Source organism: Pseudophryne corroboree, chromosome 12 (genome assembly GCF_028390025.1).
Source record: "Pseudophryne corroboree isolate aPseCor3 chromosome 12, aPseCor3.hap2, whole genome shotgun sequence".
In the NCBI taxonomy this organism is placed as follows: Eukaryota; Metazoa; Chordata; class Amphibia; order Anura; family Myobatrachidae; genus Pseudophryne; species Pseudophryne corroboree.
In genome coordinates, this window is record NC_086455.1 from 95837031 (window position 1) to 95859832 (window position 22802).

General features: G+C 46.4%; 25 non-coding genes and 1 pseudogene across 25 annotated transcripts; 12 read left to right on the forward strand and 14 right to left on the reverse strand.

The window, feature by feature from the left end:
• Positions 1-1345: 1345 nt before the first annotated feature.
• On the reverse strand, positions 1346-1461 carry LOC134981576 (U5 spliceosomal RNA). Its single transcript, XR_010190702.1, has one exon. It is a non-coding gene; the product is annotated as a U5 spliceosomal RNA (small nuclear RNA).
• A 275-nt stretch (positions 1462-1736) lies between these two features.
• On the reverse strand, positions 1737-1852 carry LOC134981555 (U5 spliceosomal RNA). The gene has a single exon (XR_010190685.1). It is a non-coding gene; the product is annotated as a U5 spliceosomal RNA (small nuclear RNA).
• Positions 1853-2138: 286 nt separating this feature from the next.
• Positions 2139-2254, reverse strand: LOC134981560 (U5 spliceosomal RNA). The gene has a single exon (XR_010190690.1). It is a non-coding gene; the product is annotated as a U5 spliceosomal RNA (small nuclear RNA).
• Positions 2255-2524: 270 nt separating this feature from the next.
• LOC134981549 (U5 spliceosomal RNA) lies at positions 2525-2640 on the reverse strand. The gene has a single exon (XR_010190681.1). It is a non-coding gene; the product is annotated as a U5 spliceosomal RNA (small nuclear RNA).
• Positions 2641-2784: 144 nt separating this feature from the next.
• Positions 2785-2948, forward strand: LOC134981892 (U1 spliceosomal RNA). Its single transcript, XR_010190792.1, has one exon. It is a non-coding gene; the product is annotated as a U1 spliceosomal RNA (small nuclear RNA).
• Positions 2949-7772: 4824 nt separating this feature from the next.
• Positions 7773-7885, reverse strand: LOC134981585 (U5 spliceosomal RNA). Its single transcript, XR_010190711.1, has one exon. It is a non-coding gene; the product is annotated as a U5 spliceosomal RNA (small nuclear RNA).
• Positions 7886-8160: 275 nt separating this feature from the next.
• LOC134981551 (U5 spliceosomal RNA) lies at positions 8161-8276 on the reverse strand. The gene has a single exon (XR_010190682.1). It is a non-coding gene; the product is annotated as a U5 spliceosomal RNA (small nuclear RNA).
• Positions 8277-8562: 286 nt separating this feature from the next.
• LOC134981572 (U5 spliceosomal RNA) lies at positions 8563-8679 on the reverse strand. Its single transcript, XR_010190700.1, has one exon. It is a non-coding gene; the product is annotated as a U5 spliceosomal RNA (small nuclear RNA).
• A 270-nt stretch (positions 8680-8949) lies between these two features.
• LOC134981561 (U5 spliceosomal RNA) lies at positions 8950-9065 on the reverse strand. The gene has a single exon (XR_010190691.1). It is a non-coding gene; the product is annotated as a U5 spliceosomal RNA (small nuclear RNA).
• A 144-nt stretch (positions 9066-9209) lies between these two features.
• LOC134981870 (U1 spliceosomal RNA) lies at positions 9210-9373 on the forward strand. Its single transcript, XR_010190774.1, has one exon. It is a non-coding gene; the product is annotated as a U1 spliceosomal RNA (small nuclear RNA).
• A 152-nt stretch (positions 9374-9525) lies between these two features.
• LOC134981484 (U1 spliceosomal RNA) lies at positions 9526-9687 on the forward strand. Its single transcript, XR_010190639.1, has one exon. It is a non-coding gene; the product is annotated as a U1 spliceosomal RNA (small nuclear RNA).
• A 674-nt stretch (positions 9688-10361) lies between these two features.
• LOC134981961 (U1 spliceosomal RNA) lies at positions 10362-10525 on the forward strand. Its single transcript, XR_010190848.1, has one exon. It is a non-coding gene; the product is annotated as a U1 spliceosomal RNA (small nuclear RNA).
• A 152-nt stretch (positions 10526-10677) lies between these two features.
• On the forward strand, positions 10678-10840 carry LOC134981380 (U1 spliceosomal RNA). Its single transcript, XR_010190578.1, has one exon. It is a non-coding gene; the product is annotated as a U1 spliceosomal RNA (small nuclear RNA).
• Positions 10841-11423: 583 nt separating this feature from the next.
• On the reverse strand, positions 11424-11589 carry LOC134981382 (U1 spliceosomal RNA). The gene has a single exon (XR_010190580.1). It is a non-coding gene; the product is annotated as a U1 spliceosomal RNA (small nuclear RNA).
• A 655-nt stretch (positions 11590-12244) lies between these two features.
• Positions 12245-12407, reverse strand: LOC134981438 (U1 spliceosomal RNA). The gene has a single exon (XR_010190612.1). It is a non-coding gene; the product is annotated as a U1 spliceosomal RNA (small nuclear RNA).
• A 152-nt stretch (positions 12408-12559) lies between these two features.
• LOC134981884 (U1 spliceosomal RNA) lies at positions 12560-12723 on the reverse strand. The gene has a single exon (XR_010190785.1). It is a non-coding gene; the product is annotated as a U1 spliceosomal RNA (small nuclear RNA).
• Positions 12724-13394: 671 nt separating this feature from the next.
• Positions 13395-13557, reverse strand: LOC134981349 (U1 spliceosomal RNA). Its single transcript, XR_010190554.1, has one exon. It is a non-coding gene; the product is annotated as a U1 spliceosomal RNA (small nuclear RNA).
• A 152-nt stretch (positions 13558-13709) lies between these two features.
• LOC134981906 (U1 spliceosomal RNA) lies at positions 13710-13873 on the reverse strand. Its single transcript, XR_010190804.1, has one exon. It is a non-coding gene; the product is annotated as a U1 spliceosomal RNA (small nuclear RNA).
• A 674-nt stretch (positions 13874-14547) lies between these two features.
• On the reverse strand, positions 14548-14710 carry LOC134981478 (U1 spliceosomal RNA). Its single transcript, XR_010190636.1, has one exon. It is a non-coding gene; the product is annotated as a U1 spliceosomal RNA (small nuclear RNA).
• Positions 14711-17448: 2738 nt separating this feature from the next.
• Positions 17449-17612, forward strand: LOC134981842 (U1 spliceosomal RNA). The gene has a single exon (XR_010190750.1). It is a non-coding gene; the product is annotated as a U1 spliceosomal RNA (small nuclear RNA).
• A 152-nt stretch (positions 17613-17764) lies between these two features.
• On the forward strand, positions 17765-17927 carry LOC134981348 (U1 spliceosomal RNA). The gene has a single exon (XR_010190553.1). It is a non-coding gene; the product is annotated as a U1 spliceosomal RNA (small nuclear RNA).
• A 671-nt stretch (positions 17928-18598) lies between these two features.
• On the forward strand, positions 18599-18762 carry LOC134981893 (U1 spliceosomal RNA). Its single transcript, XR_010190793.1, has one exon. It is a non-coding gene; the product is annotated as a U1 spliceosomal RNA (small nuclear RNA).
• A 152-nt stretch (positions 18763-18914) lies between these two features.
• On the forward strand, positions 18915-19077 carry LOC134981371 (U1 spliceosomal RNA). Its single transcript, XR_010190571.1, has one exon. It is a non-coding gene; the product is annotated as a U1 spliceosomal RNA (small nuclear RNA).
• Positions 19078-19750: 673 nt separating this feature from the next.
• On the forward strand, positions 19751-19914 carry LOC134981916 (U1 spliceosomal RNA). Its single transcript, XR_010190812.1, has one exon. It is a non-coding gene; the product is annotated as a U1 spliceosomal RNA (small nuclear RNA).
• A 152-nt stretch (positions 19915-20066) lies between these two features.
• LOC134981485 (U1 spliceosomal RNA) lies at positions 20067-20202 on the forward strand (annotated as a pseudogene).
• A 682-nt stretch (positions 20203-20884) lies between these two features.
• LOC134981876 (U1 spliceosomal RNA) lies at positions 20885-21048 on the forward strand. The gene has a single exon (XR_010190778.1). It is a non-coding gene; the product is annotated as a U1 spliceosomal RNA (small nuclear RNA).
• The last annotated feature ends 1754 nt before the right edge of the window (positions 21049-22802 follow it).

The window sequence follows — 22802 nt, forward strand, 5'->3', positions numbered from 1 at the left end:
AAACGAGTTAGCAGTTTCAGAGTAGCTCCAGACTTACTCTGCCTGTGCGATCATTTCAGTGCTTGTCGTTCCTGGTTGACGTCACAAACACACCCAGCGTTCGCCCAGGCACTCCCACCGTTTCCCCGGCCACTCCTGCGTTTTTTCCGGAAACGGTAGCGTTTTCAGCCACACGCCCCTGAAACGCCGTGTATCCGCCCAGTAACACCCATTTCCTGTCAATCACATTACGATCGCCGGAGCGAAGAAAAAGCCGTGAGTAAAAATACTTTCTTCATAGTAAAGTTACTTGGCGCAGTCGCAGTGCGAACATTGCGCATGCGTACTAAGCGGATTTTCACTGCGATGCGATGAAAAATACCGAGCGAACAACTCGGAATGAGGGCCTCAGTGTGAGGGTAATATAATATATCAAATGCGCTGTCAATAATCGTGGTAACTGGTGTAATAATGTGGTATATTGAGTATGCTAGTAAGGCATATAACTGCTCTCCAGCCTTTAAGTGTTACCAATCAATTTGTTACACTGTAAAGGATTTATGGTGTCCTGTTAGTACATGCAGCTGCTAGGCTGACTCAAAGATTTATCCATTTGTAACAATTATGTAACAGTTATATACATGTTACTGGTATTACATAGAAATAGTATGACACAGGCCAGCAGTCCCATGTGTCTAGATTCCACAATAGGAGATTTTCTTTGTCTTATAAACTGCTGGAACACACAGCTGCTAGACTGACTTCAAATATATATATTACTTTGTAACAGTCTTATAGTAAAGAGACTGTTACACACTGTCATTTAGTTATCTCAAGGTTAGCAGATTCTGTGTGAGGATAGTGTTCTGTTAGAACATGCAGCTGCTAGGCTGACTCATAGAAAATGTATCCATTTGTAACAAATGACAAATACAGCATTAAATTAATATCTATAGCAGCCCATGTGACATCTCTACTCTTATCATAATTGTCTGGTTATTGCCAATCTGGACAGCAGGAGTGATATATATTCACTAGTCCCAATATCCCATCATATAAATATACCCACACTGATATACTTTCTTATCAAGAGTTATTAGTAGCTATCTGTATGCACTTTAGACCATGTAATTGCTAAGTGACATCATATCTAGTGTATTCCTTTCTTATAGCTCAGCTTCTATTCCCTATTAGTGGAGACTAACAGCTAACATCATAATCATATATTTTTGTTTTATAACATTTCACATGAGTCAAATACACGCGGACACGCCGTGCCCTACACGCGTGTTTCACTGCATCTATGGCAACTTACATTAAAGCTAACAAGAAAGCACACTCGTTCTGTCTTTAAACTGATAAAAGAAACCCCAATAATATGGGGCATGCAAAAATTGAGATACAACTCAGTTTTGCTCCTCTCCACGGAAATCTTTAATAAAAGGCGAAATATTTGTTAGTTCTGAAGAGAAACCAGAGCATGACCAAGATTCCACCTGTCGCCTGAGTGCCATGCCAGCAGTTCTCATTCAGCTCAAAGTGAGCACCCAATTTGAAAGAAAGAAAGCAGATTTCTCACCAGGCTTCCCCTAGCTATAAACATGGTTTGTACTCTTTTCCATGTGTTCCCAGATCTTTCAAGCAATTAGTATAGTCATGAAAGTTCTGTTTGAAAAGAAACAAACATTTACTGTCATTTCTATGCAAATGAGCTTACATTAAAGCACACTCGTTCTATCTTTAAACCGATAAAATAAAACCCCAATAAGATGGGGCATGCAAAATTTGAGATAAAACTCAGTTTTGCTCCTCTCCACGGAAATCTTTAGTAAAAGGCGAAAGATTTGTTCGTTCTGAAGAGAAACCAGAGCATGACCAAGATTCCACCTGTCGCCTGAGTGCCATGCCAGCAGTCCTCATTCATCTCAAAGTGAGCACCCAATTTGAAAGAAAGAAAGCAGATTTCTCACCAGGCTTCCCCTTGCTATAAGCATGGTTTGTACTCTTTTCCATGTGCTCCCAGATCTTTCAAGCAATTAGTATGGTCAAGAAAGTTCTGCTTGAAAAGAAACAGACATTTACTGTCATTGTTATACAAATAAACTTACATTAAAGCTAACAAGAAAGCACACTCGTTCTGTCTTTAAACTGATAAAAGAAACCCCAATAATATGGGGCATGCAAAAATTGAGATAAAACTCAGTTTTGCTCCTCTCCACGGAAATCTTTAATAAAAGGCGAAAGATTTGTTCATTCTGAAGAGAAACCAGAGCATGACCAAGATTCCACCTGTCGCCTGAGTGCCATGCCAGCAGTCCTCATTCAGATCAAAGTGAGCGCCCAATTTGAAAGAAAGCAGATTTCTCACCTGGCTTCTCCTTGCTATAAGCATGGTTTGTACTGTATTCCATGTGCTCCCAGATCTTTCAAGCAAGTAGCATGGTCAAGAAAGTTCTGTTTGAAAAGAAACAAACATTTACTGTAATTTCTATGCAAATGAGCTTTCATTAAAGCACACTCATTCTATCTTTAAACCGATAAAAGAAACCCCAAAAAGATGGGGCATGCAAAAATTGAGGTAAAACTCAGTTTTGCTCCTCTCCACGGAAATCTTTAGTAAAAGGCGAAAGATTTGTTCGTTCTGAAGAGAAACCAGAGCATGACCAAGATTTTCATCTGAAAATATGTGTTCTCCCTGCAGTTGTTGTCCCCAGATGAGAGTTCCCTTGTGCTGCCTCAGTTGAATCTCCTTTACTTGACAGAGATGTGCCTGAGCAGCGGCCCTCCCCAGCCCTATCCCAAATCATACTTATTTTGCATAGGAGATACCATGGTCATGAAGATTGTTCTCCCAGGGTAAGGTTCATTCATTGCATTCTGGGTATGCTGACCCCTGTGATTTCCCCAAATGTGGGAAACTCGACTGCATTTTTTGTGGTAGTGGGGGACTGTGTTTGTGCTTTCCTCTGGTCAGCTCTGGTAAAAGTCAGATTTCTTTATCTCAGATCTTCCTCTAGCCTTGTTCTTCTTTCGAGAGTTCCCTTGTGCTGCCTCAGTTGGATCTCCTTCACTTGACAGGGGGTGCCCAAGCAGCAATCCTCCACAGCTCTAGCCCAACTCCTACTTACCTGCCAGGTGAGATACTATGATCTTCACTGTTAGGGCAATCAGGATGTGGAATTCCCTGCCAGGGAAGGTGGTAATGGCGGACTCTGTAATTGGATTTAAAAAAGGAATGGATACATTTCTGAATTAAAAAGCTATCCAAGGTTATAATACTTAAAATATCAACATGGTTAATCCGGGGGTAACATGAGTTATAGTAGCTAACTAGTCATAAAACATTATTCAGCAAGTATGTAGAATCATCACAACTTAAAACAGGTTGAACACGATGGGCAATTTGCCTCTATTCAACCTCAAAAACTATGTTACTATATGTTACTATATTACTATGTTACTGTAGTATACAGAAAACCAAAATGCAATGAACAGTGATAGTGAGCACTGATGAGGATACTAGAACTGACACTGAGCAGCAAGATGCAGCACTGGACTATTAGTAATGTACTGTAGTATGCTGAGCACCACAATGCAGCACAAGACAATGAGCAGTGATACTGAGCACTGATGAGGATACTACTGAGAACTGACACTGAGCAGGAGAGACACACTACTAGTATTACTGAACAGCAATAAGTAACCACTGATACTGAGCACTGATATTGAGATTTCCACTGAGAGAACATAGCCACGTCCATTCCGCTCTCTCTTCAATGCACGAGTAAAAATGGCGGCAACGCGCAGCTCTTTATATGGAATCCGAATCTCGCGAGAATCCGACAGCGGGATGATGACATTTTCCCTTGTTCAGGTTTTCCGAGTCAGGCGGGAACAACCGAGCCTGCCTCGGACCAGTGTAAACCACGTGGAGTTCGTGGGGAATTCGGTTCTCGGAGAACCGAACCCGCTCCTCTCTACCTTATACCCATCAATTTTTTTATTTTCAATCTAAGACCCTGCAGTTTTCTGTAAGCATCTGCTTCGCTATGATGATCAACAAGTCACAAGGGCAAACACTCAGGGCTTGAGGCGTAGATCTTAGGACCAGCTGCTACAAGCATGGCAGAGGTGTCACTATCACTGGTGACACCCAGAGAGGTGGCGAGGGAGATTGTAATGCAGTGCGCGCAGATAAGCAGCGCAATGGTAAAAAGGAGGCATGGTTTCATAGGTAGGGGCGTGGCCTGGTGGCCTGAATCTACATTTTGTTGCTCCGGGTGTCCCGGGGGTTGGGGGCTGCACCCGGGGACTAGTGTGTGAGCGGTGCTGGCCCCTGCACAGTGAAAAGGCATGGCCACCCAGCATGACGCCTCCCTTCTTGACCATGCTGTAATTGCAGTCGCACTGCAGTTCAGCGTGATCATAAAAAATGGTGTAGCCTCCTGCTGGTGCAGACTGTATGTGCGCGCAGGAAGCCGCCACCATTTTTGTGATCACAGCGGCTGAATGTGATGTCATACAGCCGCTGTGACCACGCCCCCCTGTGTCTCCTCCGTTGCAGACCCCATTTTGAAGCCTTGCACCCGCACCGCTCCATGCCTGACTTGGAAATGGAGTGTTGCTGACCCACCTATCCCCCCCCCCCCCGCCCCGATTGACAGGCAGAGGCGATCGCATTCTCTGCGGGGTGCCGCAGAAAATGCAGGCACATGCGTATGCTCTTAGCAATTTTTGCAGTTGGATCGCTTATTGTGATTGCAATCCAACCTGAATCAGGCCCTATTACCTATCACAATGCGCTGCGGGCAGTACAAAATTGGGTTAATATAGGAGAAAAACCCCCAGACCTGTGCTCCTTAACTGTACCTGGTGGCTAGTGGAGCGGCTGCCCAGTAATCAGTGTCCACGCCAGTGCGCACACGGTCCACCCCCTACGGCCACGCTCCCCTTCATTAGCAGCCTCGTGATCCGGAAGGGTGGTGTGTGTGTGACTGACCTTAGGATGAAACCGGAGCCTCCGCTGCAGTGACCCAGCAACCAGGGCATGGGAGTATACAGCGCCGCTGGGAGTGATGAAGCTGCAGTAAAGATGTCTATTAGACCTAGCCTGCTGCAGCCCTTGTAGATTCTCATAAAACAAGTTCTTCTTTTCTTGTCAAAATTTATAGCTAAGAATAGGCTGCCTGAGGCAGGCCCCTGTTAAGTGGCCTGCTACTGAAGGCACCAACTACAAACTGAGCTCCCTGTTCATGGAAGCGGGGTTATAGAGGAGGATGCACTGAGCATCTTGGGAACAGTCAAAAGCTTTGAGCCGGTTGGTGCCTCAGATCAAGATCCTACTCTACACCCCAATGTGAATCCTTGTGGAGTCCAGTGTACCCCACAGAAGAAATTAATGTGTCACACCCATTGGCAGCAACCTTAGGATAGCTGCTGACGGGCACAATTGAGAAAGGAAGGGGGGGGGGAACATTTGAATCCAACACATAAATGCAATTCAAATATGTAATTTGTACCTTCCTATTTTAAAATATAATGGATGAACCTCACCCTGTGAGAACAATCTTCATGATCAAGAGATCTCATATGCAAAATAAGTATGAGTTGGGATAGGGCTGGGGAGGGTGGCTGCTCGGGCAGCCCCTCCCCCGTCAAGTTAAGGAGATTCAACTGAGGAAGCACAAGGGAACTCTCGTCTGGGGACAACAACTGCAGGGAGACCACATCTTTTCAGATGAACATGGGAGGGCGGAAGGCTGCCTAATACTGAAGCACCATCAAATATCAAACCATATGCAACATCTAGTACAAGCATTCCTGGGGGAAGGTCTGCAGCAGACGGATTTGCATACAGTGATGTTATCCAAGCACTGGGCCAAAGTTGGCTGGAACCCTCATCTGCATATGAAAAGAGAAAAGGGGCGTGCAGGGCATGGCGGCCTTTTGCAGTGCTTGGATGACCCCTAGTTCTCATTAAACACCCCCACCCTCCTTTGGTGTGGGGCTCATGTTGGCCATGCCCCATCCCCTGAAGCATTCAAGCTGATTTCTTGCAGCAGCTGGGCACTGTAACAGCTCCAGAGCTGTTCTGTAAGGCAAATAAAAGGGTGTGGGCCCTGCAGCACCACCTGTAGTTCGCATTGTGCGTTGGAAGGCACAAAGTAAGCAGACGGGAGGAGAAGTCATGATAGTGCGCAAGGGCATCCTTTTCTCTTAGTCCGTAGAGGATGCTGGGGTCACATTAAGAACCATGGGGTATAGACGGGATCCGCAAGAGACATGGGCACTTTAAGACTATCAAAGGGTGTGAACTGGCTCTTCCCTCTATGCCCCTCCTCCAGACTCCAGTTATAGGAACTGTGCCCAGGGAGACGGACATTTCGAGGAAAGGATTTATTGTTAAACTAAGGTGAGCATCTTACCAGCTCACACCTTAAGCATGCCGCAGAACGTGGCATTCAACAGAACACAAGCCAACGGCATGAACAATTGCAGCAAAAAGCTGACCAGAACCATAACACAACATGTGTATAACCACAAGTAATAACTGCAGACACAGTATGGACTGGGACGGGTGCCCAGCATCCTCTACAGACTAAGAGAAAAGGATTTACCGGTAGGTATTAAAATCCTATTTTCTCATACGACCTAGAGGATGCTGGGGTCACATTAAGAACCATGGGGTTATACCAAAGCTCTTGAACGGGTGGAAGAGTGCGTACGACTCTGCAGCACCGAATGACCCAACTTGAGGTTATCATCGGCCAAGGTATCAAACTTGTAAAACTTAGCAAAAGTGTTTACTAAATAGCTGCTCGGCAAAGTTGCAATGCCGAGACTCCCCGAACAGCTGCCCAGGATGAACCCACCTTTCTAGTAGAATGGGTCTTCACCTAATTCAGTAACGGCAATCCTGCCGTGGAATGAGCATGCTGAATCTTACCACAGATCCAGTGCATAATGGTCTGCATGGAAGCAGGACACCCAATCCTGTTGGGAGCATACAGGACAAACAGAGCCTCTGTTTTCCTAATCTGAACCGTTCTGGTGACATAAATTTTCAAAGTTCTGACCACAGCCAGAGACTTTGACTCAACGAAGGTGTCAGTGGCCAAAGGCACCATGTGGAAAGATGAACCACCTTCGGCAGAAATTGTTGACGTGTCCTCAATTCTGCTCTATCTTCATGAAAGATCAAATAAAGGCTCTTGTGATACTGCATGGTTTGTACTGTTTTCCATGTGCTCCCAGATCTTTCAAGCAAGTAGCATGGTCAAGAAAGTTCTGTTTGAAAAGAAACAAACATTTACTGTCATTGTTATGCAAATAAACTTACATTAAAGCTAACAAGAAAGCACACTCGTTCTGTCTTTAAACTGATAAAAGAAACCCCAATAATATGGGCATACCTCCCAACTTTGTCGGCTCGCATAGAGGGACACACGCGCGGCGAAGTCGCGCGCGCTCCCAAAAGGGGCGTGACCTAAGTAAAAGGGGGCGTGGCTTCGTGGGAGGACCCGCGATCGCGAGTCACGCCCCCGTTTTCGGCACTGAGGGGGCATGCCCAGCGCTCTGTGAGCCGCTGGCATGCCACCTCTCCCTCTGACTTCAGTGAATAGACGCTGTGCGCATGCGCACAGCGTCTATTCACCGCTGCTCTGCTAAGCAGGGCAGCGACAGACAGAGCCTCCCAACTGTCCTCCCCACCGCGGGACACTGCGGCCCGCAGGTGGGACAGCGGGACAGTCCCCAAAAAACGGGACTGTCCCGCGAAAATCGGGACAGTTGGGAGGTATGATATGGGGCATGCAAAAATTGAGATAAAACTCAGTTTTGCTCCTCTCCACGGAAATCTTTAATAAAAGGCGAAATATTTGTTAGTCTTGAAGAGAAACCAGAGCATGACCAAGATTCCACCTGTCGCCTGAGTGCCATGCCAGCAGTTCTCATTCAGCTGAAAGTGAGCACCCAATTTGAATGAAAGAAAGCAGATTTCTCGCCAGGCTTCCCCTTGCTATAAACATGGTTTGTACTCTTTTCCATGTGCTCCCAGATCTTTCAAGCAATTAGTATGGTCAAGAAAGTTCTGTTTGAAAAGAAACAAACATTTACTGTAATTTCTATGCAAATGAGCTTACATTAAAGCACACTCGTTCTATCTTTAAACAGATAAAATAAAACCCCAATAAGATGGGGCATGCAAAAATTGAGATAAAACTCAGTTTTGCTCCTCTCCACGGAAATCTTTAGTAAAAGGCAAAAGATTTGTTCGTTCTGAAGAGAAACCAGAGCATGACCAAGATTCCACCTGTCGCCTGAGTGCCATGCCAGCAGTCCTCATTCAGCTCAAAGTGAGCACCCAATTTGAAAGAAAGAAAGCAGATTTCTCACCAGGCTTCCCCTTGCTATAAACATGGTTTGTACTCTTTTCCATGTGCTCCCAGATCTTTCAAGCAATTAGTATGGTCAAGAAAGTTCTGCTTGAAAAGAAACAGACATTTATTGTCATTGTTATGCAAATAAACTTACATTAAAGCTAACAAGAAAGCACACTCGTTCTGTCTTTCAACTGATAAAAGAAACCCCAATAATATGGGGCATGCAAAAATTGAGATAAAACTCAGTTTTGCTCCTCTCCACGGATAATCTTTAATAAAAGGCGAAAGATTTGTTCGTTCTGAAGAGAAACCAGAGCATGACCAAGATTCCACCTGTCGCCTGAGTGCTGTGCCAGCAGTCCTCATTCAGATCAAAGTGAGCGCCCAATTTGAAAGAAAGCAGATTTCTCACCTGGCTTCTCCTTGCTATAAGCATGGTTTGTACTGTATTCCATGTGCTCCCAGATCTTTAAAGCAAGTAGCATGGTCAAGAAAGTTCTGTTTGAAAATAAATAAACATTTACTGTCATTTCTATGCAAATGAGCTTACATTAAAGCTCACTCATTCTATCTTTAAACCGATAAAAGAAACCCCAAAAAGATGGGGCATGCAACAATTGAGATAAAACTCGGTTTTGCTCCTCTCCACGGAAATCTTTAGTAAGAGGCGAAAGATTTGTTCGTTCTGAAGAGAAACCAGAGCATGACCAAGATTTTTATCTGAAAATATGTGTTCTCCCTGCAGTTGTTGTCCCCAGATGAGAGTTCCCTTGTGCTGCCTCAGCTGAATCTCCTTTACTTGACAGAGATGTGCCTGAGCAGCGGCCCTCCCCAGCCCTATCCCAAATCATACTTATTTTGCATAGGAGATACTATTGTCATGAAGATTGTTCTCCCAGGGTGAGGTTCATTCATTGCATTCTGGGTATGCTGACCCCTGTGATTTCCCCAAATTTGGGAAACTCGACTGCATTATTTGTGGTAGTGGGGGACTGTGTTTGTGCTTTCCTCTGGTCAGCTCTGGTAAAAGTCAGATTTCTTTGTCTCAGATCTTCCTCTAGCCTTGTTCTTCTTTCGAGAGTTTCCTTGTGCTGCCTCAGTTGGATCTCCTTCACTTGACAGGGGGGTGCCCGAGCAGCGACCCTCCCAAGCTCTAGCCCAACTCCTACTTACCTGCCAGGTGAGATACTATAATCAGGAAGGTGCTTCTCCAAGGGCAAGGCTCACCCATTGCACTCTGGGTGTGCTGCTCCTACGATTTCCCAAATGTGGGACACTTGACTGCATAATTTGTGTTTCCTCTGGTCGGCTCTCGTATAATTCAGATCTCTTTGTCTCAGGTCTCTCTCCAGCCTAGTTTGCTGTCTGTTTCCACTTCTTTTTTCTTGAGCCCCTCCCTTCTATACCCTTGTGCACTATCCTGACTTCTCCTCCCGTCTGCTTACTTTGTGCCTTCCAATGCACAATGCAAACTATAGGTAGTGCTGCAGGGCCCACACCCTTTTACTTGCCTTACAGAGCAGCTCTGGAGCTGTTACAGTGCCCAGCTGCTGCAAGAAATCAGCTTGAATGCTTCATGGGATGGGGCATGGCCAACATGAGCCACACACCAAAGGAGGGTGGGGGTGTTTAATGCGATCTAGGGGTCATCCAAGCAGCGCAAAAGGCCGCCATGCCCTGCACGCCCCTTTTCTCTTTTCATATGCAGATGAGGGTTGAAGCCAACTTTGACCCACTGCTTGGATAACATCACCATATGCAAATCCATCTGCTGCAGGCCTTCCCCCAGGAATGCTTGCACTAGTTGTTGCATTTGGTTTGTTGTTTGGGGGTGCTTCAGTATTAGGCAGCGTTCTGCCCTCCCATGTTCATCTGAAAATATGTGTTCTCCCTGCAGTTGTTGTCCCCAGATGAGAGTTCCCTTGTGCTGCCTCAGTTGAATTTCCTTTACTTGACAGAGATGTGCCTGAGCAGCGGCCCTCCCCAGCCCTATCCCAAATCATACTTATTTTGCATAGGAGACACCATGGTCATGAAGATTGTTCACCCAGGGTGAGGTTCATTCATTGCATTCTGGGTATGCTGACCCCTGTGATTTCCCCAAATGTGGGAAACTCGCCTGCATTATTTGTGGTAGTGGGGGACTGTGTTTGTGTTTTCCGCTGGTCAGCTCTGGTAAAAGTCAGATTTCTTTGTCTCAGATCTTCCTCTAGCCTTGTTCTTCTTTCGAGAGTTCCATTGTGCTGCCTCAGTTGGATCTCCTCCACTTGACAGGGGGGTGCCCGAGCAGCGACCCTCCCCAGCTCAAGCCCAACTCCTACTTACCTGCCAGGTGAGATACTATGATCTTGAAGGTGCTTCTCCCAGGGCAAGGCTCACCCATTGCACTCTGGGTGTGCTGCTCCTGCGATTTCCCCAAATGTGGGAAACTTGACTGCATAATTTGTGTTTCCCCTGGTCGGCTCTCGTATAATTCAGATCTCTTTGTCTCAGGTCTCTCTCCAGCCTAGTTTGCTGTCTGTTTCAACTTCTCTTTTCTTGAGCCGCTCCCTTCTATGCCCTTGCGCACTATCCTGACTTCTCCCGTCTGCTTACTTTGTGCCTTCCAATGCACAATGCAAACTACAGGTAGTGCTGCAGGGCCCACACCCTTTTACTTGCCGTTCAGAGCAGCTCTGGAGCTGTTACAGTGCCCAGCTGCTGCAATAAATCAGCTTGAATGCTTCAGGGGATGGGGCATGGCCAACATGAGCCCCACACCAAAGGAAGGTGGGGGTGTTTAATGCGAACTAGGGGTCATCCAAGCACCGCAAAAGGCCGCCATGCCCTGCACGCCCCTTTTTTCTTTTCATATGCAGATGAGGGTTGAAGCCAACTTTGACCCACTGCTTGGATGACATCACCGTATGCAAATCCGTCTTCTGCAGAACTTCCCCCAGGAATGCTTGCACTAGTTGTTGCATTTGGTTTGTTGTTTGGGGGTGCTTCAGTATTAGGCAGCCTTCTGCCCTCCCATGTTCATCTGAAAATATGTGTTCTCCCTGCAGTTGTTGTCCCCAGATGAGAGTTCCCTTGTGCTGCCTCAGTTGCCCACTACCACAAATAATGCAGTCGAGTTTCCCACATTTGGGGAAATCACAGGGGTCAGCATACCCAGAATGCAATGAATGAACCTCACCCTGGGAGAACAATCTTCATGACCATGGTATCGCCTATGCAAAATAAGTATGATTTGGGATAGGGCTGGTGAGGGCCGCTGCTCAGGCACATCTCTGTCAAGTATAGAAGATTCAACTGAGGCAGCACAAGGGAACTCTCATCTGGGGACAACAACTGCAGGGAGAACACATATTTTCAGATGAACATGGGAGGGCAGAAGGCTGCCTAATACTGAAGCACCCCCAAACAACAAACCAAATGCAACAACTAGTACAAGCATTCCTGGGGGAAGTTCTGCAGAAGACGGATTTGCATACGGTGATGTCATCCAAGCAGTGGGCCAAAGTTGGCTGGAACCCTCATCTGCATATGAAAAGAGAAAAGGGGTATGCAGGGCATGGCGGCCTTTTGCGGCGCTTGGATGACCCTTAGTTCGCATTAAACACCCCCACCCTCCTACGGTGTGGGGCTCATGTTGACAATGCCCCAGCCCCTGAAGCATTCAAGCTGATTTCTTACAGCAGCTTGGCACTGTAACAGCTCCAGAGCTGCTCTGTAAGGCAAGTAAAATGGTGTGTAGTTTGCATTGTGCATTGGAAGGCACAAAGTAAGCAGACAGGAGGAGAAGTCAGGATAGTGCACAAGGGTATAGAAGGGAGGGGCTCAAGAAAAAAGAAGTGGAAACAGACAGCAAACTAGGCTGTAGAGAGACCTGAGACAAAGAGATCTGAATTATACGAGAGCCGACCAAGGGAAACACAAATTCTGCAGTCAAGTTTCCCACATTTGGGGAAATCGCAGGGGCAGCACACCCAGAGTGCAATGGGTGAGCCTTGCCCTGGGAGAAGCACCTTCCTGATTATAGTATCTCACCTGGCAGGTAAGTAGGAGTTGGGCTAGAGCTTGGGAGGGTCGCTGCTCGGGCACATCCCTGTCAAGTGAAGGAGATCCAACTGAGGCAGCACAAGGGAACTCTCGAAAGAAGAACAAGGCTAGAGGAAGATCTGAGACAAAGAAATCTGACTTTTACCAGAGCTGACCAGAGGAAAACACAAACACAGTCCCCCACTACAACAAATAATGCAGTCGAGTTTTCCACATTTGGGGAAATCACAGGGGTCAGCATACCCAGAATGCAATGAATGAACCTCACCCTGGGAGAACAATCTTCATGACCATGGTATCTCCTATGCAAAATAAGTATGATTTGGGATAGGGCTGGGGAGGGCCGCTGCTCAGGCACATCTCTGTCAAGTAAAGGAGATTCAACTGAGGCAGCTCAAGGGAACTCTCATCTGGGGACAACAACTGCAGGGAGAACACATATTTTCAGATGAACATGGGAGGGCAGAAGGCTGCCTAATACTGAAGCACCCCCAAACAACAAACCAAATGCAACAACTAGTGCAAGCATTCCTGGGGGAAGGCCTGCAGCAGATGGATTTGCATATGGTGATGTCATCCAAGCAGTGGGTCAAAGTTGGCTTCAACCCTCGTCTGCATATGAAAAGAGAAAAGGGGTGTGCAGGGCATGGCGGCCTTTTGCGGCGCTTGGATGACCCCTAGTTCGCATTAAACACCTCCACCCTCCTTCGGTGTGGGGCTCATGTTGGCTATGCCCCAGGCCCTGAAGCATACAAGCTGATTTCTTGCAGCAGCTGGGCACTGTAACAGCTCTAGAGCTGCTCTGTACGGCAAGTAAAAGGGTGTGGGCCCTGCAGCACTACCTGTAGTTTGCATTGTGCATTGGAAGGCACAAAGTAAGCAGATGGGAGAAGTCAGGATAGTGCCCAATGGCATAGAAGGGAGCAGCTCAAGAAAAGAGAAGTGGAAACAGACAGCAAACTAGGCTGGAGAGAGACCTGAGACAAAGAGATCTGAATTATACGAGAGCCGACCAGGGGAAACACAAATTATGCAGTCAAGTTTCCCACATTTGGGGAAATCGCAGGAGCAGCACACCCAGAGTGCAATGGGTGAGCCTTGCCCTGGGAGAAGCACCTTCATGATCATAGTATCTCACCTGGCAGGTAAGTAGGATTTGGGCTAGAGCTGGGGAGGGTCGCTGCTCGGGTACCCCCCTGTCAAGTGAAGGAGATCCAACTGAGGCAGCACAAGGGAACTCTCGAAAGAAGAACAAGGCTAGAGGAAGATCCGAGACAAAGAAATCTGACTTTTACCAGAGCTGACCAGAGGAAAGCACAAACACAGTCCCCCACTACCACAAATAATGCAGTCGAGTTTCCCACATTTGGGGAAATCACAGGGGTCAGCATACCCAGAATGCAATGAATGAACCGCACCCTGGGAGAACAATCTTCATAACAATGGTATCTCCTATGCAAAATAAGTATGATTTGGGATATGGCTGGGGAGGGCCGCTGCTCAGGCACATCTCTGTCAAGTAAAGGAGATTCAACTGAGGCAGCACAAGGGAACTCTCATCTGGGGACAACAACTGCAGGGAGAACACATATTTTCAGATGAACATGGGAGGGCAGAAGGCTGCCTAATACTGAAGCACCCCCAAACAACAAACCAAATGCAACAACTAGTGCAAGCATTCCTGGGGGAAGGCCTGCAGCAGATAGATTTGCATATGGTGATGTCATCCAAGCAGTGGGTCAAAGTTGGCTTCAACCCTCGTCTGCATATGAAAAGAGAAAAGGGGTATGCAGGGCATGGCGGCCTTTTGCGGCGCTTGGATGACCCTTAGTTCGTATTAAACACCCCCACCCTTCTTCGGTGTGGGGCTCATGTTGGCCATGCCCCATCCCCTGAAGCATTCAAGCTGATTTCTTGCAGCAGCTTGGCACTGTAACAGCTCCAGAGCTGTTCTGTAAGGCAAGTAAAAGGGTGTGGGGCCTGCAGCACTACCTGTAGTTTGCATTGTGCATTGGAAGGCACAAAGTAAGCAGACAGGAGGTGAAGTCAGGATAGTGCACAAGGGTATAAAAGGGAGCAGCTCAAGAAAAGAGAAGTTGAAACAGACAGCAAACTAGGCTGGAGAGAGATCTGAGACAAAGAGATCTGAATTATACGAGACCTGACCAGGGGAAACACAAATTATGCAGTCAAGTTTCCCACATTTGGGGAAATCGCAGGGGCAGCACACCCAGAGTGCAATGGGTGAGCCTTGCCCTGGGAGAGTAATCTTCATGACCGTGGTATCTCCTATGCAAAATAAGTATGATTTGGGATATGGCTGGGGAGGGCCGCTGCTCATGCACATCTCTGTCAAGTAAAGGAGAGATGGTCTGCCAGATTACATAATGCATACCAGAGCCATAACTAGACTTTTTGGTGCCCTGTGACTGAGAATTATATGCCCCCCCCCTCCCCAGTTTTGCAATATGGAAAAAAGGTGCATGCCTTGTGGGGAAGGGGCATAACAAGATTGGTCTCAGAGAAAGCACATGAGATATGAAGATATATCTAGTATACTTGACACTCAATGGTTTGTGGTATTGCCGGGGTGCCCTCCTTAAATGCATATACAGTCACACATGGCATGTTTGTGCAAATGGCATATCAGCAGTCAGCACTAACTGGTGACATGCCATTTGTACAAATAAGCCATGTGTGACTAATATATAAACATGCTTTATTAAATAACACCTCAAACTATCATTCCCAGGATTCAAACCTATAACCTGTTGAATTCTAATCAAACACCCTACCCATGGAGCTACTTGATCCTGCATCTTTTCTAACCTCCAAAAACAGATTCAGTTGCATTTTCCAGCGTGTTTTGTTTGCGCCTTTGCAAATGTCTTACATCGACAAACTTATTTAGTACTATTTTGCAAATAGGGTTACATTGTCGCAACATTGTGTTCCCTAATTGCTTGATTTTTTAAATGCAACAATTGATAAAGACACCTGATAATTGCGCTGTGGAGTCTTATTTTGTGTTTTGTGTTTAGTCTTTAGATCTGAATTTGAATGTACTTGTGAACTAACTTAATTTCCTACTTCTAAATTTATTCCTAAATTCACTACTTACATGAATCCTGTAGTTGGGCATTTTGGGACTTCGATTGTGGGCATTGTTTTGTGTCCAGACCAGCAGCAGGTGGTGTGCATTTGCTGGAAAGGCATCGAAGACCTCCGATATGCTGCATCTCCTGATGTGTGTCTCCCTCAAGTGGCTGTCAGCAAATGCCTGCTAGACACCCCATTCCAAGCTGATTGTGACATCATGGAACATGCATCATAGAACAGGCATGCTAAAACATGGGTCTTCAACCTGCGACCCTCCAGCTGCTGTCGAACTACACATCCCAGCATGCCCTGCCTCAGTTTTAGCATACCTTAATAGCAAAACTTGTATCGTGGTTGAAGGGTCTGCTAGAGGGAGGGATTGTTTTCTTCATTGGCGAAAGACCAAAGATATTCCAGGATGGAAGGCTTGGGAACACTATCTGTTTTTCAGTTGTGGAAGAGCACAGAGGTCGGATTGGACTACATTCTATAGTAAAGGATATCTTTCTATTTATTGACCCTCCCCTTATATGTGTCTGTCTTTCAATAAAGCTTTGGGCTTGTGATTCCGTCACCCTCTTACACTCCACACCCATAGCCTTATTAACTATTGTATTGTTTAAATGTATAGTGCAGTTCATGATTTATAGTGTAGGCTGGCCTGTGCTGTAGTTCTTGAACTGTACTATACCGACAGCATTTGTATTGTGTTTTGGCTGTGCTGCTACACAGTACTTATGTGTGTAATGTTTATGTATGTTTTTTTGCTTCTTTATGTCAATAAAGACTGCTTTTTCAATCCAATATCTGAAAACAATCAATGTTTATCTTTGATGGCAATAGAAGTGGTATGATATTTGCTGCTTTTGAAAGGCAATATCTGATATGTCCCCTATCTGGGAACCATATATTAAATGGCTTTTCAGAAAAGGGAGATGGGAGAAGAGCTTTCAGTACTTGTAGGACCGATGCACATTTCCTATTCTAGCCTCCAAAAACAGATTCAGTTGCATTTTCCAGCGTGTTTTGGATGCGCCTTTGCAAATGTCTTACATCGACAAACTTATTTAGTACTATTTTGCAAATAGGGTTACATTGTTGCAACATTGTGTTCCCTAATTGCTTGATTTTTTAAATGCAATTTAGGAATAAATTTAGAAGTAGGAAATTAAGTTAGTTCACAAGTACATTCAAATTCAGATCTAAAGACTAAACACAAAACACAAAATAAGACTCCACAGAGCAATTATCAGGTGTCTTTATCAATTGTTGCATTTAAAAAATCAAGCAATTAGGGAACACAATGTTGCGACAATGTAACCCTATTTGCAAAATAGTACTAAATAAGTTTGTCGATGTAAGACATTTGCAAAGGCGCAAACAAAACACGCTGGAAAATGCAACTGAATCTGTTTTTGGAGGTTAGAAAAGATGCAGGATCAAGTAGCTCCATGGGTAGGGTGTTTGATTAGAATTCAACAGGTTATAGGTTTGAATCCTGGGTATGATAGTTTGAGGTGTTATTTAATAAAGCATGTTTATATATTAGTCACACATGGCTTACTTGTACAAATGGCATGTCACCAGTTAGTGCTGACTGCTGATATGCCATTTGCACAAACATGCCATGTGTGACTGTATATGCATTTAAGGAGGGCACCCCGGCAATACCACAAACCATTGAGTGTCAAGTATACTAGATATATCTTCATATCTCATGTGCTTTCTCTGATACCAATCTTGTTATGCCCCTTCCCCACAAGGCATGCACCTTTTGTCCATATTGCAAAAATGGGGAGGGGGGGGGGCATATAATTCTCAGTCACAGGGCACCAAAAAGTCTAGTTATGGCTCTGGTATGCATTATGTAATCTGGCAGACCATCTCTACTTTACTTGACAGAGATGTCCCTGAGCAGCGGCCCTCCCCAGCCCTATCCCAAATCATACTTATTTTGCATAGGAGATACCATGGTCATGAAGATTGTTCTCCCAGGGTGAGGTTCATTCATTGCATTCTGGGTATGCTGACCCCTGTGATTTCCCCAAATGTGGGAAACTCGACTGCATTATTTGTGGTAGTGGGGGACTGTGTTTGTGCTTTCCTCTGGTCAGCTCTGGTAAAAGTCAGATTTCTTTGTCTCAGATCTTCCTCTAGCCTTGCTCTTCTTTCGAGAGTTCCCTTGTGCTGCCTCAGTTGGATCTCCTTCACTTGACAGGGGGGTACCCGAGCAGCGACCCTCCCCAGCTCTAGCCCAAATCCTACTTACCTGCCAGGTGAGATACTATGATCATGAAGGTGCTTCTCCCAGGGCAAGGCTCACCCATTGCACTCTGGGTGTGCTGCTCCTGCGATTTCCCCAAATGTGGGAAACTTGACTGCATAATTTGTGTTTCCCCTGGTCAGCTCTCGTATAATTCAGATCTCTTTGTCTCAGGTCTCTCTCCAGCCTAGTTTGCTGTCTGTTTCCACTTCTCTTTTCTTGAGCTGCTCCCTTCTATGCCATTGGGCACTATCCTGACTTCTCCCATCTGCTTACTTTGTGCCTTCCAATGCACAATGCAAACTACAGGTAGTGCTGCAGGGCCCACACCCTTTAACTTGCCGTACAGAGCAGCTCTAGAGCTGTTACAGTGCCCAGCTGCTGCAAGAAATCAGCTTGTATGCTTCAGGGCCTGGGGCATAGCCAACATGAGCCCCACACCGAAGGAGGGTGGAGGTGTTTAATGCGAACTAGGGGTCATCCAAGCGCCGCAAAAGGCCGCCATGCCCTGCATGCCCCTTTTCTCTTTTCATATGCAGACGAGGGTTGAAGCCAACTTTGACCCACTGCTTGGATGACATCACCATATGCAAATCCATCTGCTGCAGGCCTTCCCCCAGGAATGCTTGCACTAGTTGTTGCATTTGGTTTGTTGTTTGGGGGTGCTTCAGTATTAGGCAGCCTTCTGCCCTCCCATGTTCATCTGAAAATATGTGTTCTCCCTGCAGTTGTTGTCCCCAGATGAGAGTTCCCTTGTGCTGCCTCAGTTGAATCTCCTTTACTTGACAGAGATGTGCCTGAGCAGCGGCCCTCCCCAGCCCTATCCCAAATCATACTTATTTTGCATAGGAGATACCATGGTCATGAAGATTGTTCTCCCAGGGTGAGGTTCATTCATTGCATTCTGGGTAAGCTGACCCCTGTGATTTCCCCAAATGTGGGAAACTCGACTGCATTATTTGTTGTAGTGGGGGACTGTGTTTGTGTTTTCCTCTGGTCAGCTCTGGTAAAAGTCAGATTTCTTTGTCTCAGATTTTCCTCTAGCCTTGTTCTTCTTTCGAGAGTTCCCTTGTGCTGCCTCAGTTGGATCTCCTTCACTTGACAGGGATGTGCCCGAGCAGCGACCCTCCCCAGCTCTAGCCCAACTCCTACTTACCTGCCAGGTGAGATATTATGATCATGAAGGTGCTTCTCCCAGGGCAAGGCTCACCCATTGCACTCTGGGTGTGCTGCCCCTGCGATTTCCCCAAATGTGGGAAACTTGACTGCAGAATTTGTGTTTCCCCTGGTCGGCTCTCGTATAATTCAGATCTCTTTGTCTCAGGTCTCTCTCCAGCCTAGTTTGCTGTCTGTTTCCACTTCTTTTTTCTTGAGCCCCTCCCTTTTATACCCTTGTGCACTATCCTGACTTCTCCTCCTCTCTGCTTACTTTGTGCCTTCCAATGCACAATGCAAACTACAGGTAGTGCTGCAGGGCCCACACCCTTTTACTTGCCTTACAGAGCAGCTCTGGAGCTGTTACAGTGCCAAGCTGCTGCAAGAAATCAGCTTGAATGCTTCAGGGGCTGGGGCATGGCCAACATGAGACCAACACCGAAGGAGGGTGGGGGTGTTTAATGCAAACTAAGGGTCATCCAAGCGCCGCAAAAGGCCGCCATGCCCTGCACGCCCCTTTTCTCTTTTCATATGCAGATGAGGGTTGAAGCCAACTTTGACCCACTGCTTGGATGACATCACCATATGCAAATCCATCTGCGGCAGCCTTCCCCCAGGAATGCTTGCACTAGTTGTTGCATTTGGTTTGTTGTTTGGGGGTGCTTCAGTATTAGGCAGCCTTCTGCCCTCCCATGTTCATCTGAAAATATGTGTTCTCCCTGCAGTTGTTGTCCCCAGATGAGAGTTCCCTTGTGCTGCCTCAGTTGAATCTCCTTTACTTGACAGAGATGTGCCTGAGCAGCGGCCCTCCCCAGCCCTATCCCAAATCATACTTATTTTGCATAGGAGATACCATGGTCATGAAGATTATTCTCCCAGGGTGAGGTTCATTCATTGCATTCTGGGTATGCTGACCCCTGTGATTTCCCCAAATGTGGGTAACTCGACTGCATTATTTGTGGTAGTGGGGGACTGTGTTTGTGTTTTCCTCTGGTCAGCTCTGGTAAAAGTCAGATTTCTTTGTTTCAGATCTTCCTCTAGCCTTGTTCTTCTTTCGAGAGTTCCCTTGTGCTGCCTCAATTGGATCTCCTTCACTTGACAGGGGGGTGCCCGAGCAGCGACCCTCCCCAGCTCAAGCCCAACTCCTACTTTCCTGCCAGGTGAGATACTATGATCATGAAGGTGCTTCTCCCAGGCCAAGGCTCACCCATTGCACTCTGGGTGTGCTGCCCCTGCGATTTCCCCAAATGTGGGAAACTTGACTGCATAATTTGTGTTTCCCCTAGTCGGCTCTCGTATAATTCAAATCTCTTTGTCTCAGGTCTCTCTCCAGCCTAGTTTGCTGTCTGTTTCCACATCTTTTTTCTTGAGCCCCTCCCTTTTATACCCTTGTGTACTATCCTGACTTCTCCTCCTGTCTGCTTACTTTGTGCCTTCCAATGCACAATGCAAACTACACACCCTTTTACTTGCCTTACAGAGCAGCTCTGGAGCTGTTACAGTGCCAAGCTGCTGTAAGAAATCAGCTTGAATGCTTCAGGGGCTCGGGCATTGTCAACATGAGCCCCACACCGTAGGAGGGTGGGGGTGTTTAATGCGAACTAAGGGTCATCCAAGCGCCGCAAAAGGCCGCCATGCCCTGCATACCCCTTTTCTCTTTTCATATGCAGATGAGGGTTCCAGCCAACTTTGGCCCACTGCTTGGATGACATCACCGTATGCAAATCCGTCTTCTGCAGAACTTCTCCCAGGAATGCTTGTACTAGTTGTTGCATTTGGTTTGTTGTTTGGGGGTGCTTCAGTATTAGGCAGCCTTCTGCCCTCCCATGTTCATCTGAAAATATGTGTTCTCCCTGCAGTTGTTGTCCCCAGATGAGAGTTCCCTTGTGCTGCCTCAGTTGAATCTCCTATACTTGACAGAGATGTGCCTGAGCAGCGGCCCTCACCAGCCCTATCCCAAATCATACTTATTTTGCATAGGCGATACCATGGTCATGAAGATTGTTCTCCCAGGGTGAGGTTCATTCATTGCATTCTGGGTATGCTGACCCCTGTGATTTCCCCAAATGTGGGAAACTCGACTGCATTATTTGTGGTAGTGGGGGACTGTGTTTGTGCTTTCCTCTGGTCAGCTCTGGTAAAAGTCAGATTTCTTTGTCTCAGATCTTCCTCTAGCCTTGTTCTTCTTTCGAGAGTTCCCTTGTGCTGCCTCAGTTGGATCTCCTTCACTTGACAGGGGGTGCCCGAGCAGCAATCCTCCACAGCTCTGTCCCAACTCCTACTTACCTGCCAGGTGAGATACTATGATCTTCACTGTTAGGGCAATCAGGATGTGGAATTCCCTGCCAGGGAAGGTGGTAATGGTGGACTCTGTAATTGGATTTAAAAAAGGAATGGATACATTTCTGAATGAAAAAGCTATCCAAGGTTATAATACTTAAAATATCAACATGGTTAATCCGGGGGTAACATGAGTTGTAGTAGCTAACTTGTCATAAAACATTATTCAGCAAGTATGTAGAATCATCACAACTTAAAACAGGTTGAACACGATGGGCAATTTGCCTCTATTCAACCTCAAAAACTATGTTACTATATGTTACTATATTACTATGTTACTGTAGTATACAGAACACCACAATGCAATGAGCAGTGATAGTGAGCACTGATGAGGATACTAGAACTGACACTGAGCAGCAAGATGCAGCACTGGACTATTAGTAATGTACTGTAGTATGCTGAGCACAACAATGCAGCACAAGACAATGAGCAGTGATACTGAGCACTGATGAGGATACTACTGAGAACTGACACTGAGCAGGAGAGACACACTACTAGTATTACTGAGCAGCAATAAGTATCCACTGATACTGAGCACTGATATTGAGATTTCCACTGAGAGAACATAGCCACGTCCTCTCCGCTCTCTCTTCAATGCACGAGTAAAAATGGCGGCAACGCGCAGCTCTTTATATGGAATCCGAATCTCGCGAGAATCCGACAGCGGGATGATGACATTTTCCCTTGTTCAGGTTTTCCGAGTCAGGCGGGAACAACCGAGCCTGCCTCGGACCAGTGTAAACCACGTGGAGTTCGTGGGGAATTCGGTTCTCGGAGAACCGAACCCGCTCCTCTCTACCTTATACCCATCAATTTTTTTTATTTTCAATCTAAGCCCCTGCAGTTTTCTGTAAGCATCTGCTTTGCTATGATGATCAACAAGTCACAAGGGCAAACACTCAGGGCTTGAGGCGTAGATCTTAGGACCAGCTGCTACAAGCATGGCAGAGGTGTCACTATCACTGGTGACACCCAGAGAGGTGGCGAGGGAGATTGTAATGCAGTGCGCGCAGATAAGCAGCGCAATGGTAAAAAGGAGGCATGGTTTCATAGGTAGGGGCGTGGCCTGGTGGCCTGAATCTACATTTTGTTGCTCCGGGTGTCCCGGGGGTTGGGGGCTGCACCGGGGACTAGTGTGTGAGCGGTGCTGGCTCCTGCACAGTGACAGGGCATGGCCACTAGAGATGTGCACCAGAAATTTTTCGGGTTTTGTGTTTTGGTTTTGGGTTCGGTTCCGCGGCCGTGTTTTGGGTTCGAACGCGTTTTGGCTAAACCTCACCGAATTTTTTTTGTCGGATTCGGGTGTGTTTTGGATTCGGGTGTTTTTTTCAAAAAACCCTAAAAAACAGCTTAAATCATAGAATTTGGGAGTCATTTTGATCCCAAAGTATTATTAACCTCAATAACCATAATTTCCACTCATTTTCAGTCTATTCTTAACACCTCACACCTCACAATATTATTTTTAGTCCTAAAATTTGCACCGAGGTCGCTGGATGACTAAGCTCAGCGACCCAAGTGGCCGACACAAACACCTGGCC